A 14,738-nucleotide genomic window follows, 5' to 3' on the forward strand; every position below is an offset into this window, starting at 1 on the left:
TCCCAGTATACCTTTGTTTACGTTAATTCCGTCTTTCTAAAACCAAAATCTTTCTCATCAGCTAATGTCACCCCCCCACCCCACCCCCACCCACAGTACTGAAGAAGCACAAGAGGCGAGTCAGAAGCCCTGGGCTTTAGAACCTCAGGCACGGTGCCAATGCGGGTCTCAGATTCCCCGTTTGTGTATTGAGGTGGCTGTGGGATTAGCTCAGCTCTAAAGTGTCTCTATTTTCTCGGGTCTGAGAGTCTCACCTGTAAAGATGTGCTAACTCCGTCGTGGTGTCAATGTGTTTTAAGCTTTTTTTTTTTTTGAGATAGAGTCTTGCTCTGTCACCTAGGCTGGAGTGCAGTGTCATGATCTCAGCTCAATGCAAGCTCCGCCTCCCAGGTTCACGCCATTCCCCTGCCTCAGCCTCCCAAGTAGCTGGGACTACAGACGCCCGCCACCATGCCTGGCTAATTTTTGTATTTTTAGCAGAGACAGGGTTTCACCATGTTGGCCAGGATGGTCTCCAACTCCTGACCTCGTGATCCGCCCACCTTGGCCTCCCAAAGTGTTGAGATTACAGATGTGAGCCACAGTGCCCAGCGTGTTTTAAACATTTTTAAACAATCTTTCTCTCTTAATCTTCTCAGAGAAGCCTTTCTCCTCATCCCAAGCTCATCCATCTCCATGTCTCAGAAGTGTACATACCTTCACCTAACCACAAGCCTAGATTTTTTGTTTTGTTTTATTTTCATACAGGCACATTCCCATGTGTTACCAGCTAGACTTTTCTCCTAAGTAATCTAAATATTTCTATCTTTACTGGAACTAAAAACTAACCTGCTTACAATAATTCATACAATTTCTTTTCATTTAGTTGAAGTTTTACCTTCTTCTCACATTTCCCTTACTCAGGAGTGTGTGAGTGTGTGTGTGTGTGTGTGTGTGTGTGTGTGTGTGTATCAGAGAGAGAGAGAGAGTGAGAGAGAAAGAGAGAAACAGATGAAGGACAGATACAGAAAGAGAGAATTATAGTGAGTCTCTGAATGGATAGAAATCTCTCTCTATGCAACCTTTTGTTTTTTTTCAAGGCTAACCCCAGAAGCCCCACGACTTTAGGGACACTAGTCATTACTCCGCAGGTCATGTGAAGACCTGCCTGTTCGCATCTGCAACACTCCTGCAGGATCGGGCAGGTATGTGGGCTCTTTTACCAACACAGTCACCGTTCTGCTCACTGAATTGGAAAGCTGGGCTGAGGAAACAGAAACAGGAACTTCAGGTACTGTCGAGAGATACAAATGTTAGAACTTGACAGATTTTGTGGTATTTGAGGTTCCTGCTAAAACATGAACCTGACTCTAAGTAGAAACTATGTTACTTGGCATATTTGACTTGATTTCTCATAATCTGGAGAAAATTTTACCAAGGTCAATGTCTGGCCAGAATCATCCCCGTGATGCAGACAGGGAAATACAAATTACTTGTGAAAGTGATAAAGATAGAATTTAGATTAATATGCATGATCTTTGTTCTTAGCTCTGATTATCAGGTTGTGCTATGTTGTGGGTTTGTTTTCTAAGAGTGAAATAGCAAAACCACTGATTTTTGTGGGTTTTGTAGTCTTAATGAAAGCATACACATGCTTTTATTCAACACCTATTTATTGAGCAGCTAATAGGTAAAAACTCCCATATTGCAATGCATAGACAAAGATAAAAGGACCTGAACCCTTGACCTCAAGATATGCTGGGAAATGGAGACCACTTAAACAACGAAAATGCAAGGCACAAGATAGTGACTTCCAAGAGAGGGGTACAGATGAAGTCAGAGAGGAGAGGTGTCTTCTGATGAAAAAAATCAGAGGCAGTTTCTTGGAGACAAACATGTTTGAGATGGACCCTGCTGAAATCCGGGCAGTGGGGACTTGGGAAGAAGGAGCATTTAGTCTTAAGCAAAGGCAATGGGAGGGGCAAGAGGGAGATGATTCAGAAATTGGGCTGGAAGTTAAGAAAAACAAACAAAACAAAAAGGAGATGAGACAGGTGAATAGACTAGGGCCTGTCCAAGGACCTGGACGTCATTCCAGACAACAGGGAGTCACTGAGGGGCTCTCGCCTGAAGCAGGCTATCCTCAGGGGGTGTCTAAGACCAGCACAGGAAACACCCACCTGGCTACAGTGTAGGACTCATGGGGGAACAGGACATGTGGAGGCGACAGACAGAGAAGGAGGAAGAATGACATGAGCAAGGATTAATGAGACTCCGCATCTCTCCTCTAGGAGAGAAGGGGATGAAGCGAGAGCGGCTGTAGAGATGCGATCACTGGGGAAAACAGGAAAGGAGGTGAAATGCAGAGCAAGCTGTGAAGAGGTGATGGAGAAGACAACAAGGGCAGGCTCACACACAACAAGCTTGAGATGCCCCCAGGAGCTGAACGCATGGTCCTGGTCCCTGGGAGAGGCCAGAGCAGGAGATGAAAATAAAGATGTCAAAGTGATTATGAAAGAAATGACTGGAAGTGAAGAGACAGCTGTAAGGTCACAACCTCGAGAAGGACCTGAGAAGGACGCTTCAGTGGCTGAGGAAGGAACGAAAGGACAGCAGAGAAAGGAGGTCAGAGAGGGGAAGAAAAGCAGGGGGAGCAGTGTCAAATGTTGCAGCAAATGGCCAGGCACGGTGGCTCATGCCTGTAATTCCAGCATTTTGGGAGGCCGAGGCGGGCCAATCACCCGAGGTCAGGAGTTTGAGAGAAGCCTGGCCAACGTGGTGAAACCCCGGCCCTACTAAAAATACAAAAATTAGCTGGATGTGGTGGTTAGCGCCTGTGTTCCTAGCTACTCAGGAGGGTGAGGCAGGAGAATCACCTGAACCTGGGAGGCAGAGGTTGCACTGAGCCGAGATCATGCCACTGCACTCCAGCCTGAGCAACAGAGCGAGACTGTCTCAAAAAAAAAAAAAGTTGCAGCAAGGACCAGGCATGGTGGCTTGTGCCTGTAATCTCAGCACTTTGGGAGGCTATGGCAGGAGGATCTTGAGCCCAGGAGTTCAAGTTGCAGTGAGCTATCATTGAACCACTGCACTCCAGCCTGGGTGACAGAGCGAGACTCCATCTCCAAAAAAAAAAAAAAATACTTGCAGAAAGGTGATGGGCTCTGAGCGCCAAGTGAAGACAAGATTTGGTGAGGAGGAGACAAGCAGCAATTTTGAAAGCCATTCTAGCAGGGTGGTGGCCGGCTGATACCATGCAGGCAGTGAGGCCATGGAGATGGCTGAAGAACACGTGTGTGGTTGTGTAGGCCTCAAACGCCACCCTCCCCAGCCCTTTCATCTGCTTACTTTCTCTTATCTGTAGGGCCTCAGCTTAGACATCACTTCTGCTAGGACACCTTCTCCAAACCCCCAGTCTGGGTTCTGTGACGTGGGTGTTCCCCAGGCACCCTGTCCCTGCACCCCACAGGATGCCTATTCCACTGGGCCTGGAGTGTATTCAAGGGGCAAGGGATGGACCTTGACGATGAAAAGACACCATTTCTTTGGAGATGGGACAAAGAGGGAGAAAAACGGGGGCAAATCTGGAGAAGCCTGGAGGGAGGTGAGATATCCGTTGGCCCAGCCTCCGTGTCAGGGCATAGGAAGCAGAAATGAGGAATGGGGAGTTACCGTTCAATGGGTACAGAATTTCAGTTTGGGAAAACAGAAAAGTTCTGGAGGTGGATGGTGGTGATGATTACACAACACCGTGAATATACTTAATGCCACTGAGCTGTGCACTTAAAAGTGGTTAAAATGGGCCTGGCGCGGTGGCTCACGCCTATAATCCCAGCTCTTGGGAGGCGAGGGGAGCTGATCACCTAAGGTCGGGAGTTCGAGACCAGCCTGGCTAACATGATGAAACCCCGCCTCTACTAAAAATTCAAAATTAGCCAGGTGTGGTGGTGTGCACCTGTAAACCCAGCTACTCGGAAGGCTGAGGCAGGAGAATCACTTGAACCTGGAAGGCGGAGGTTGCAGTGAACCGAGATCTCACCACTGCACTCCAGCCTGTATGACAGAGTTAAAAAAGGTTAAAAATCGTAACTTTTATGTTATGTATATTTTACCACAATAAAAAAATGTTTAAAATGTATTCTCTCAAACGATGTGGGCAGTAGGGAAGGCGACATGCTCGACATGTTCTGTAGAGCCCTGTGCCAGAGTGACATGATACAAACACTATTCCAAGGATAGCAGAGAAATGCCGTGTGAATAACATTTATGAAACAGGAGAGATGGAAAAAATGCAGCATCTCTAAATTAGATTAATCTATGATTTTAAATATGTGTGTGTAAATTAATGTAATAACTTAAATCATATAGGTATGCATTTGCATAATCTGTCTACCTTCCTAAAATTTGATGTTAATTTTTCTTAACACTGGCTGGGAAGAACTTCTCATTTATTTAATTGGTGTGGTGTGAGGCCTGGACATGGGTTGTTTCAAACAACTCCTTGAGAAATGTTAAGGTACTGCAGAGTCGAACACCTATGTTTTATATTCAAGTAAACTAAAGAAAACCCCCATTTTGTAAAACCTTCTCATTGTGAGTACGAGGGAATTATCTTATATTTGGGCAAAATGTATTAACTGCTGCCAAGAATTCTTTGAACAGAAAGTTGGCTAAGTTGCATGAATTTCACACCTTGGTTAGTTTATAAACTGACAGTTAAGTCCCATTTCTGCTCAGGGAGCTGAAAGCTCTGGGTACTAAGGAACAGTTGCCTCTAAAGATTTACACCCGAGATTTAATATCAGGCTCCAAGCAGCAGAAACCCCAGGGCACACTCTGGGAAAAGCTCTCAGCTCCGAGCTGAATGTGCAGCCCGTGTGGGAATGGACTGATGTGACTGGAGACACTGATAGATTGATGGAGAAGTCAAATAAAAATGAGGAGAGGCCATTGATTTGGACTGAGCTCCTGCACCGAGACCCCAATAGACCAATCCAAAATGGAGTCACTCACACCAGGGTTCCACATCACCAACCCAAAACCTCAGCTGTGTACTCATAAGATCTGACCTTTTGATATCAGGAGAAAGAAATAATAGCTGAATCTCCAAACTGGCCCGTTTTCCCCAAAAGACCCAAACCAAACCAAAACAAAAATCCTAGGAGATTCACAGCAACCAATCCAAAGGGGCCCAGTCAACCTGAGCTGACATGCTAGGGAAGTCCCCTTTGCTTTAACCCATAGAAGGAAAGTCACCCAAAGTCCCCTGATGTTAACCAATCCACTCTTGGCACTGTGCTGTTTCCTTGTTCCTGCTCAAGCCACCTTCCAAAAACCAACTGTCCTGCAGTGCCCAGCAGAACCCCTGTCTATTTTGTAGACTATGGTGCCTGGTTCATGAATCATTATTAAAAGCCAGTTAGATCTTTAAAACTCAGTATGTTGAAACCTTGTTCTTTGACAGCCCCCACTGGTCCCTTAGGGGCTAGTTTTCTGTGAAACATGCTCTTCAGGACATCTAGTTTGGTCTTGAAATGTCTATGGTTAGCCAACTCATGAAGAGTTCATCTTTGCTACTTTGCAAACTATGGGGAGGATAACTGAATGGGAAAGCATGCCCCAGGCTGGTTCACCTGTTATGACCAAAGTCTGGTTGGAAACCACCATGAACACCAAGACCAAGTTGTCACTGTTCATCTGGTGTGGCAAACTAAATTATAGGCAGAGAACCTGAAAAGAAACGCTCCCCACGCTTATGACTTCTATACCTGAGGTACCAGTTCAGCTCAATTACTTAACTAGCTTCTTTGGAATCACATTACCTGATTTCAAGTTATACTGCAGAGCTATAGTAACCAGCACGGTAGTGGCATAAAAACAAACACTTAGACCAATGGAACCGAATAGAGAACCCAGAAACAAACCCACACACCTACAGGGAACTCATTTTTGACAAAGGTGCCAAGAGCATACACTGGGGAAAAAGACAGTCTCTTCAATAAATGGTCCTGGGAAAACTGGATATCCATATGCAAAAGAATGAAACTAGACCCTATCTCTCTCCATATACAAAAATCAAATCAAAATCAATGGAAGACTTAAATCTAAGACCTCAAACTGTGAAACTACTACAAGAATAACAATGCTAAAGTTTGATCTCTCTGCTTGCAGAAAATATTTCAGTACCTGGCCTTGAAAATATGATTTTAAATGCCTAGGTGTGTGATGGTAACAGGATTCACAGCACACAGATTTAGACCGTTCAAAACTTTTTCAGGCTGGGCACGGTGGCTCACGCCTGTAATCCCAGCAGTTTGGGAGGCTGAGGTGGGCAGATCACCTGAGGTCAGGAGTTCGAGACCATCCTGGCCAACACGGTGAAACCCCGTCTTTACTAAAAATACAAAAATTAGCCAGGCATGGTGGCAGGTGCCTGTAATCGCAGCTACTCCGGAGGCTGAGGCAGGAGAATCGCTTGAACCAGGTGGCAGTGGTTGTAGTGAGCCAAGATCCCACCAGTGGACTCCAGCTTGGGTGACAGAGCAAGACTACGTCTCAAAAAAATACAAAAAAAAACAAACAACAAAACTTTCTCATGTCACACAGTCAGTGATATTCAATCAATTTTCAGGGATAAGAATTCCCAAGACAAAGCTGGTATCTGTGTAACTCTTTGGAACACATTTACTGATGATCCATGTCTAAACATTAGAACCAGACTGTGAATCTCCTGTTGGGTTTTTCTAAAAAGCCTGTTTAAACTCAGTTCTTTTTCTGCAAAATAATTACTATTATTGTAATAACTTCACACTTATTTTTACTTTTTCTTACAGTATAAGTCCATATAAAAATGTGGACATATATCTATTACTCAATAGTATACTCCAGAAACTGGCTTTTAGAAATGTATTTGGCCAGGGAATGGTGGCTCATTCCTGTAATCTCAATAGTTTGGAAGGCCAAGGTGGGTGGATTGTCTGAGCCCAGGAGTTCAAAACCAGCCTGGGCAATGTAGTGAGATCCCCCCCACCTCTACAAAAAATAAACAAAAATGAGGTGTTGTGGTGAGCGCCTGTAGTCCTAGCTACTTGGGAGGCTGAGGTGGGAGGATTGCTTAAGCCCAGGAGATTGAGGCTGTAGTGAGCCAAGATCACGTCATTACACTCCAGCCTGGGTGACAGAGTGGGACCCTGTCTCAAAAAAAAAAAAGAAAAAGAAAAAGAAGAAATATATTTATTTGATTTGGGATACATTTATTGAATACTTACTGCCCAGTGTAAGAAACCATTCTAGGCTCTGGAATATAGAGACAAAAATCTGTTGCTTCAAGATTATAATCCAGTAATGGAATGAAGACATATGCATAAATATTGACATCACAAGGAACCATGTGTTACAAAGCACAGACAGAAGAGGAAGGCAGCCCAGAGGTGGGCAAGAATTCAAGTGATACCTCAGGGAATGAGGAGCATTTCATTAAGGATAAAAGAGCTAAGGCCAGTGCGCCTGTAATCCCAGCACTTTGGGATGCTGAGGCGGGTGGATCACCTAAGGCCAGGAGTTTGAGACCAGTCTGGCTAACATGGTGAAACCCCGTCTCTACTAAAAATACAAAAATTTGGCTGGGTGTGGTGGCAGGAGCCTGTAACCCCAGCTACTCAGGAGGCTGAGGCAGGAGAATCGCTTGAACCTGGGAGGCAGAGGTGGCAGTGAGCCGAGATCGCACCATTGCTCCAGCCTGGGTGACAAGAATGAAACTCCATCTCAAAAAAAAAAAAAAAAAAGAGCTAAATAAGGAAGAGTGAAAATGGAAAATAAATGCTACAGTGCTTTCCTCGGATGACAGCAAACCTGTGGGTTTCTTGACCTGTAGGTCTTTCTCCTCTGCAATGAGTTTTCTATCCAATTACAAGGAAGACCTGCTTCTTCTGGAGTCGAGTTGAAGTGGGGGTCAAAGACATAACTGTTCCGGGACTTTGAGACCAGGCATGCTCAGGTGTAATTTCATACCTTTGCTATGGTTTCAAAGATGAAAGATAAAGGGGTTTTCCCTTTGTGTAAGATGTAGAGTTTATTATTACTCAGAAATATCACAGAGTATTTTACAAGAGATTATGGTTTGTACATGCAAATACAAGTAGAGCACGGGGCTATGGATATTACAGAGAGGCAGGGAGTTTTTGCACCTATCTATTTCATTCACAAATCCCAGGCTGCAGAACAGAAGTAATGCTAGAACACAGGCAATGGGAAGGCTGAATGCTGAGGAAATGCATCCACAGACTCCCTGGTTCAGTCTCTAATTTTCCTCGGGTGCACAATTGTGCACTAGCTGACTGCACAGAAAGACCATTTGGCTTCATCTGTCATATATGAAACGTTTACTGAGTCTAAATACCATCTAAAGTTTTGGATGATTTACTCTATTATTTTTTCTTTGATTTGAAAAAATACCAGCCAGGGGCGGTGTCTCACGGCTGTAATCCCAGCATTTTGGGAGGCTGAAGCGGGCGGATTGCCTGAGCTCAGGAGTTTGAGACCAGCCTAACCAACACAGTGAAACCCATCTCTACTAAAAATACAAAAATTAGCCAGGCATAATGGCAGGGGCCTGTAATCCCAGCTACTCGGGAGGCTGAGAGGCATCTCTTGAACCTGGGAAGCGAAGGTTGCAGTGAGCCGGGACTGGGCCATCGCACTCCAGCCTGGGCAACAAGAGTGAAACTTCGTCTCAAAAAAAAAAAAAAGAAAAAAAAAAACCAAAAACACACAAAAGTAAAAATTACTGAAAATCATGCTGTTTTCTTAAAAAATCAAAAAGAGATGGGAAAATCTTTTTCTCTCAATCTATTATCACGTCTCTCAATCCCATCTCACTCCCCACATGTTACTGGTTACGATCTAGGTACTTCCTTCCTGATTCCTTAGTCATGGCCATGTTCACACCTGTATAGAAATATTTTTTTAGCCCCAAATCATATTGATCTACAACCTGCTTTATCTGTTTAACAACACATCCGATAAGTTTTTTAAGGCAAGGACTCTCTCTTCTTTTTAATGGTTTAACGATACCCCACAGCGTCGATGCACCATAATTTATTCAACCAGTTCCCGCCAACGGGCATGGGAGTTACCCGCAGCTCTTCTCTATTTTGAATGCCACACTGTGTACCTTGCACCATGTAATGAGTTCTGTAGGATCAAGTCCTTAAAGTGAGATTGCTAGACAGGAGTGTGAATGGGTACTGCCAAATAATTTTCCATAAAGTTGTATCAATTTACACTCTCAACTGTGTGAGAGCTGCACCCTGACACCCACACCATGCAAATGTTTAAGTGAAATTCTAACCTTCTTGTGAAGTTCAAAGGCATTGCAGTCAGCAGAGCACTGCACGGTAACGAGAAGAGAAGCCATTGAGTCAAACAATTAGAGCTGATAAAGAACTGTCCAGCTTAATTATTAATAAACTTTTCTCCCGCTCTTCTTGGGGAAATAACTACTAAGTGCTAAAAAGCAAGCATTTTTACCCTTTGGCCTGAATTTTTTTTTTTTTTTTTTTTTTTTTTTTGGTGGGGGACAGAGTCTCGCTCTGTCACCCAGGGTGGAGTGCAGTGGTGCAGTCTTGGCTCACTGCAGCCTCCACCTCCCGGGTTCAAGCAATTCTCCTGCCTCAGCCTCCTGAGTAGCTGAGATTACAGGCATGTGCCACTACGCCTGGCTAATTTTTGTATTTTTACTAGAGGCAGGGTTTCACCATGTTGGCCAGGATGGTCTCTATCTCCTGACCTCTTGGTCCGCCCCCCTTGGCCTCCCAAAGTGCCGGGATTACAGGTGTGAGCCACTGCGCCTGGCCTTTTTTTATTTTATGTTTTTTAGAGAGAAAGAGTCTGGCTCTGTTGCCCAGGCTGGAGTTGAGTGGCACGATCTTGGCTCACTATGACCTCCGCCTCCAGAGCTCAAGCCATCCTCCCACCTCAGTTTCCCAAGTAGCTGCGACTACAGGCATGCACCACAATGCCCAGGTATTTTTTGTATTTTTGTAGAGACGGTGTTTCACCCTGTTGCCCAGGCTGGTCTCAAACTCCTGGGCTCAAGTGATCTGCCTGCCCCAGCCTCCCAAAGTGCTGGGATTATAGGCGTGAGCCCCCGTGCCCGCTAAACTTGAATATGTTTTACCACAGATATTTTATTTTGTCCGGGTCTAAAAGTAGAAATAAGTCAAAGCCCACAGGTATTAACAGACCACATCAAATCAAAGTACTGTGGTTTTTCTTTTTTTAAAAAATATCATTTTTGGGAGACTTCACTACAGAAAAAAAGTACTCAAGGCCTTGAAATGATGGCGGAGGTTGGGTAGCAGGAATTGGCAGTGGGAAAAATGAGAACAACAGCTGACATGTCATGATTTTTTTTTCCAGCAATCAAAAACATAGAATGTAGGTGGTCCTGGTTCACCTAAGCCTAGGGCTTGGCAACGCAGGTTCCATTAAAAATCACCAAGAGCATCACCAAAATGCTTGACCAGGGCATGAGGCTGCTTCAGTGAGGCCAGAGGAGGGCTGCAGGGCTGGGGTTCAAGGTCAAGAACTACATCAGCATCTCTTCACCGGCTGTACAGGGATGAGTTGGGAGTGTGACAGTGAAACACAGGTGCAGAGGGAATGAGGCAGAGGGGAGAGGGGAATAAAGAAAAGAGGAAGGCTGGGGTCACAGAGGGAACTTCAGAGTCGCAGGTAGAGGGTTTGTTGCCAGCGGTGACGTGATCTGAGGCATGGCCACTCCTGTGGTGGCACAGGCACACGCAGGAGGAAGGTCATGGCAAGGTCACAGTCTGGGATAAAGAAGTTCAGTCTAGAGAAAGTGAGATGCCACAGGCCGAGGAAGGGAAATACCAATGGGAGGTAGAATCAGATCATTATCTGTTTTGGGCAAAATTGTCTACAGTTATCTAAAGATGGAAAGAGAAGTTCTACGGCTTTTAAAGGCACCAGCCAAGTTCTCCTGGCATTACTCACTGATTTTTAACTTTCTCGCGGTCAGTGAGTTATTCTAACACAGGACCCTCCAACACCTTACTAGAGGTGAGTGAGCGGCCAGCTCTACAGACTGCTGGGAAGGTAGGTAAATGAAGAACAGAGGAAACAGGGAGATGGAGGAGTGTGAGGCCAAGAGAGATCCGCGATGCTTCTGTTCACAGAAGAGAACAAGTGATTTCTCGCTTGATCTGAACCCAGGAGACGGAGGTTGCAGTGAGCAGAGATCGCGCCACTGCACGCCAGCCTGGGCGACAGAGCGAGACTCTTAAAAAAGGAACAGGCAGCTGGGCGCGGTGGCTCACGCCTATAATCCCTGTACTTTGGGAGGCCGAGGTGGGTGGATCACAAGGTCTGCAGATCGAGACCATCCTGGCTAAAATGGTGAAACTCTATCTCTATTAAAAATACAAAAAATTAGCCAGACGTGGTGGCGGGCGCCTGTAGTCCCAGCTATTCAGGAGGCTGAGACAGGAGAATGGCGTGAACCCGGGAGGCAGAGGTTGCAGTGAGCCGAGATCGTGCAACTGCTCTCCAGCCTAGGTGACAGAGCAAGACTCCGTCTCAAAAAAAAAAAAAAAAAAAGAACAGGCGATTTCTATTCCAGTGCAATTGACCCCTTGAGATTTCCTCTCCCTTCTTTAAATGTCCAGACAGCTCTGCAACAGGAACCCTTTCACCGCCTGTTTTGAGACCCTGCCGTTGGTTTGGACTGGAATGCAATAGCTGCAAGGCTGAATGAAGTGACTCCCTCTCATCAGTGTTAAAAATACCAAGTATGTGCTCTAGGCAGCTTTATAGTTTCATCTAATAGCCCTGGTTCCTCATTCTATAAACTTCCCATCAGGGATGAAGTAAGGAATTACCAAGCAAACCAGAATGATCTGATTTTCCCTTAGAGGAAGGAACTAAAGGACTCTCCAGTTTATTAAACAGATCTTGTTGGAGCTTGAAAGGATTCCTGCATATCAAGAGAAGCAGGTAGGGGCCTGCCGGGCTGACTCACACCAGATATCACCTCCAGCAAGTGCTGGTCGGGTCCATTCCCTGGTATTATACTGTATGTAATGACTTCGGGTCTGCAGAGAGTCTGGTGAGCTGGTTGCCCTGCCAAACCAATGAAGTTGTTGGATGGGATTCTGCCCACTGCCTCTCCATCCAATTTTTTTTTTTTTTTTTAAGACAGAGCCTTGCTCTGTCACCCAGGCTGGAGTGCAGTGGCACAATCTTGGCTCACTGCAACCTCCGCCTCTCGGGTTTAAGCGATTCTTCTGCCTCAGCCTCCTAAGTAGCTGGGACTACAGGTGCCCACCACCATGCCCAGCTAATTTTTGTATTTTTAGTAGAGACAGGGTTTCACCATATTGGCCAAGCTGCTCTCGAACTCCTGACCTCATGATCTGCCCGCCTTGGCCTCCCCAAGTGCTGGGATTACAGGCGCAAGCCACCATGCCCGGCCTCTCCATCCAATTTAAGGAAAGGAGCAACCCTTCCATCTCTCAGTTTTGTTTCAGTAGCTTTTATCTGCACCATTCTGCCAGATGAGTATCATTTAGAACTGTGGAAAAGTCTAAATCTCCCTAGATTTAGGCAAGGCAAGAGGCCCAGCAGCAGGTGGTAACAACTGCTACCAACTCAGACATGCTGGGCACCTGGTGGGGGTGCTGGGCCAGGCCCCGGGGCCAACTCTGTTATTCATCCACTGTCTCAGGTTCCCTCATCTGTAAAGCAAGGAGGCTGAACAACGTGATTTCTAAGGTTCCCTTCGGCTTTAAGATGCCAAGTTGTCAAACTGGGCAGCTGGGCCCCAGGCTCCCTTTCTAAATTGTCAAGATTAGCAATGCCAAGTCATCCCCCTGCTCTAGTTCTGGATGGCACCAAGCCTAGGAAATAAAGCACAATAGATGGGGCCCTGGTCTCTGAATGACAGAGTGTGCATGGGGGCTAGGAGGAAGGAGGAATCCAGCCCTCTAAAAGGAAGGTGCAGGCGGTGTGTGAAGGGTCAAAGACAAAGGGGCATGTCCCACTGAAGATACAAACTCTGGGCCGGGTGCGGTGGCTCATGCCTGTAATCCCAGTACTTTGGGAGGCCGAGGTGGGCAGATCACAAGGTCAGGAGATCGAGACCATCTTGGCTAACAGGGTGAAACCCTGTCTCTACTAAAAAAAATGCAAAAAGTTAGCCAGGTATGGTGGCATACGCCTGTAGTCCCAGCTACTCAGGAGGCTGAGGCAGGAGAATTGCTTGAACCCGGGAGATGGAGGTTGCAGAGAGCCAAGATCATGCCACTGCACTCCAGCCTGGGCAACAGAGCGAGACTCTGTCTCAAAAAATAAAAAAGAAAAGAAAAGAAAAAAAAAGATACAAACTCTGCATCCTTAGAAATAGATTTCTGTTTCTTTGATGAGGAAACAAGATGTAAAACTAGTCACTATGTATTGGGTGGCTACTTTAGCATCAGTCATTAACTAAGATAGTTCCCCATTTATTCTGCATAACATAATGCAAAATTTAAATTTTTGAGAGACGTGTTAGATATCAAAGAAATCAATTACAGTCATGTGTCCCTTAACAATGGGGATATGGTCTGAGAAATGCGTCCTTAGGTGATTTCATTGTGTGAACATCATAGAGTGCCCTTACACAAACCTGGATGGTGTAGCCCACTACACACCTAGGCTGGGTGGTAAAGCCTATTGCTCCTGGGCTACAAACCTGTGCAGCATGTTACTGACTTGAATACTGTAGGCAACTGTAACACAATGGTAAATACATATCTAAACACAGAACAGGCACAGTAAAAACATGGTATTAGACTCTCGGCCGGGCACGGTGGCTCATGCCTGTAATCCTACCACTTTGGGAGGCTGAGGCGGGTGGATCACAAGGTGAGGAGTTAGAGACCAACCCGGCCAACGTGTTGAAACCCCATCCCTACTAGAAATACAATAATTAACCTTGGCATGGTGGTGCGCACCTGTAATCCCAGCTACTTGGGAGGCTGAGGCAGGAGAATCGCTTGAACCCGGGAGGTGGAGGCTGAACTGAGCTGAAGCAATGTCACTGCATTCCAGACTGGGTGACAGCAAGACTCCATCTCAAAAAAAAAAAAAAAAAAAAGAATCTCAAGGGACCACTGTCGCACACATGGTCCATTGTTGACAGTAAAGTTGTTATGCAGCACAAGACTGTAGTTACTGCTAGGCTTTCAACAGATAAAACAGCATCATTTCTTTTATTTGGTGGCATTTATCACTAGGAAGGGACTTTGAGTGCCTCTGGTTTGCTTAGTGGAAGAATGAACTGGCAATCGGCCTTAGGTCTAGTCTACAAACATAGACATCAGGGTAGTTGTAGGAAAGATACAGCTTTATATGGGGGTGGGGGGGCAGGTACTCACATCGTGACATTCACCAAGCAGCATTTAGAACAGTGAAATAGTTGAAACAATCTCCAAGTCCCGTAATAAACATAAAGAAACTCTTACGTAGCTGTACGGCAGAGACTGTAATGGGACATCCTATAGGAGGATGTGAGATGGGATGTCTTTAGTGTCATAGGAGTTTTGACTGGGCCCAAGTGACGACAGTGGTGTGTACACGTTCCACAGAGAGGTGCCGGATAAACCCCAAAAGACCAGCTAAGGGTGGGCCAAATGTGGTGGTATGACCCGTGCCCCAAGCCCCACCTTCAGCTTATAGAAGTGTATTAGTCAATTTTCACA

General features: G+C 45.7%; 1 protein-coding gene across 2 annotated transcripts in view; it reads right to left on the reverse strand.

Moving 5' to 3' along the window:
- Nucleotides 1-14,738, reverse strand: part of EDARADD (EDAR associated via death domain) — a 91,958-nt gene that overhangs the window by 19,567 nt on the left and 57,653 nt on the right. The gene's annotated exons all lie outside the window — the stretch shown is intronic.

This window comes from Pongo pygmaeus, chromosome 1, assembly GCF_028885625.2.
Source record: "Pongo pygmaeus isolate AG05252 chromosome 1, NHGRI_mPonPyg2-v2.0_pri, whole genome shotgun sequence".
Taxonomy (NCBI): domain Eukaryota; kingdom Metazoa; phylum Chordata; class Mammalia; order Primates; family Hominidae; genus Pongo; species Pongo pygmaeus.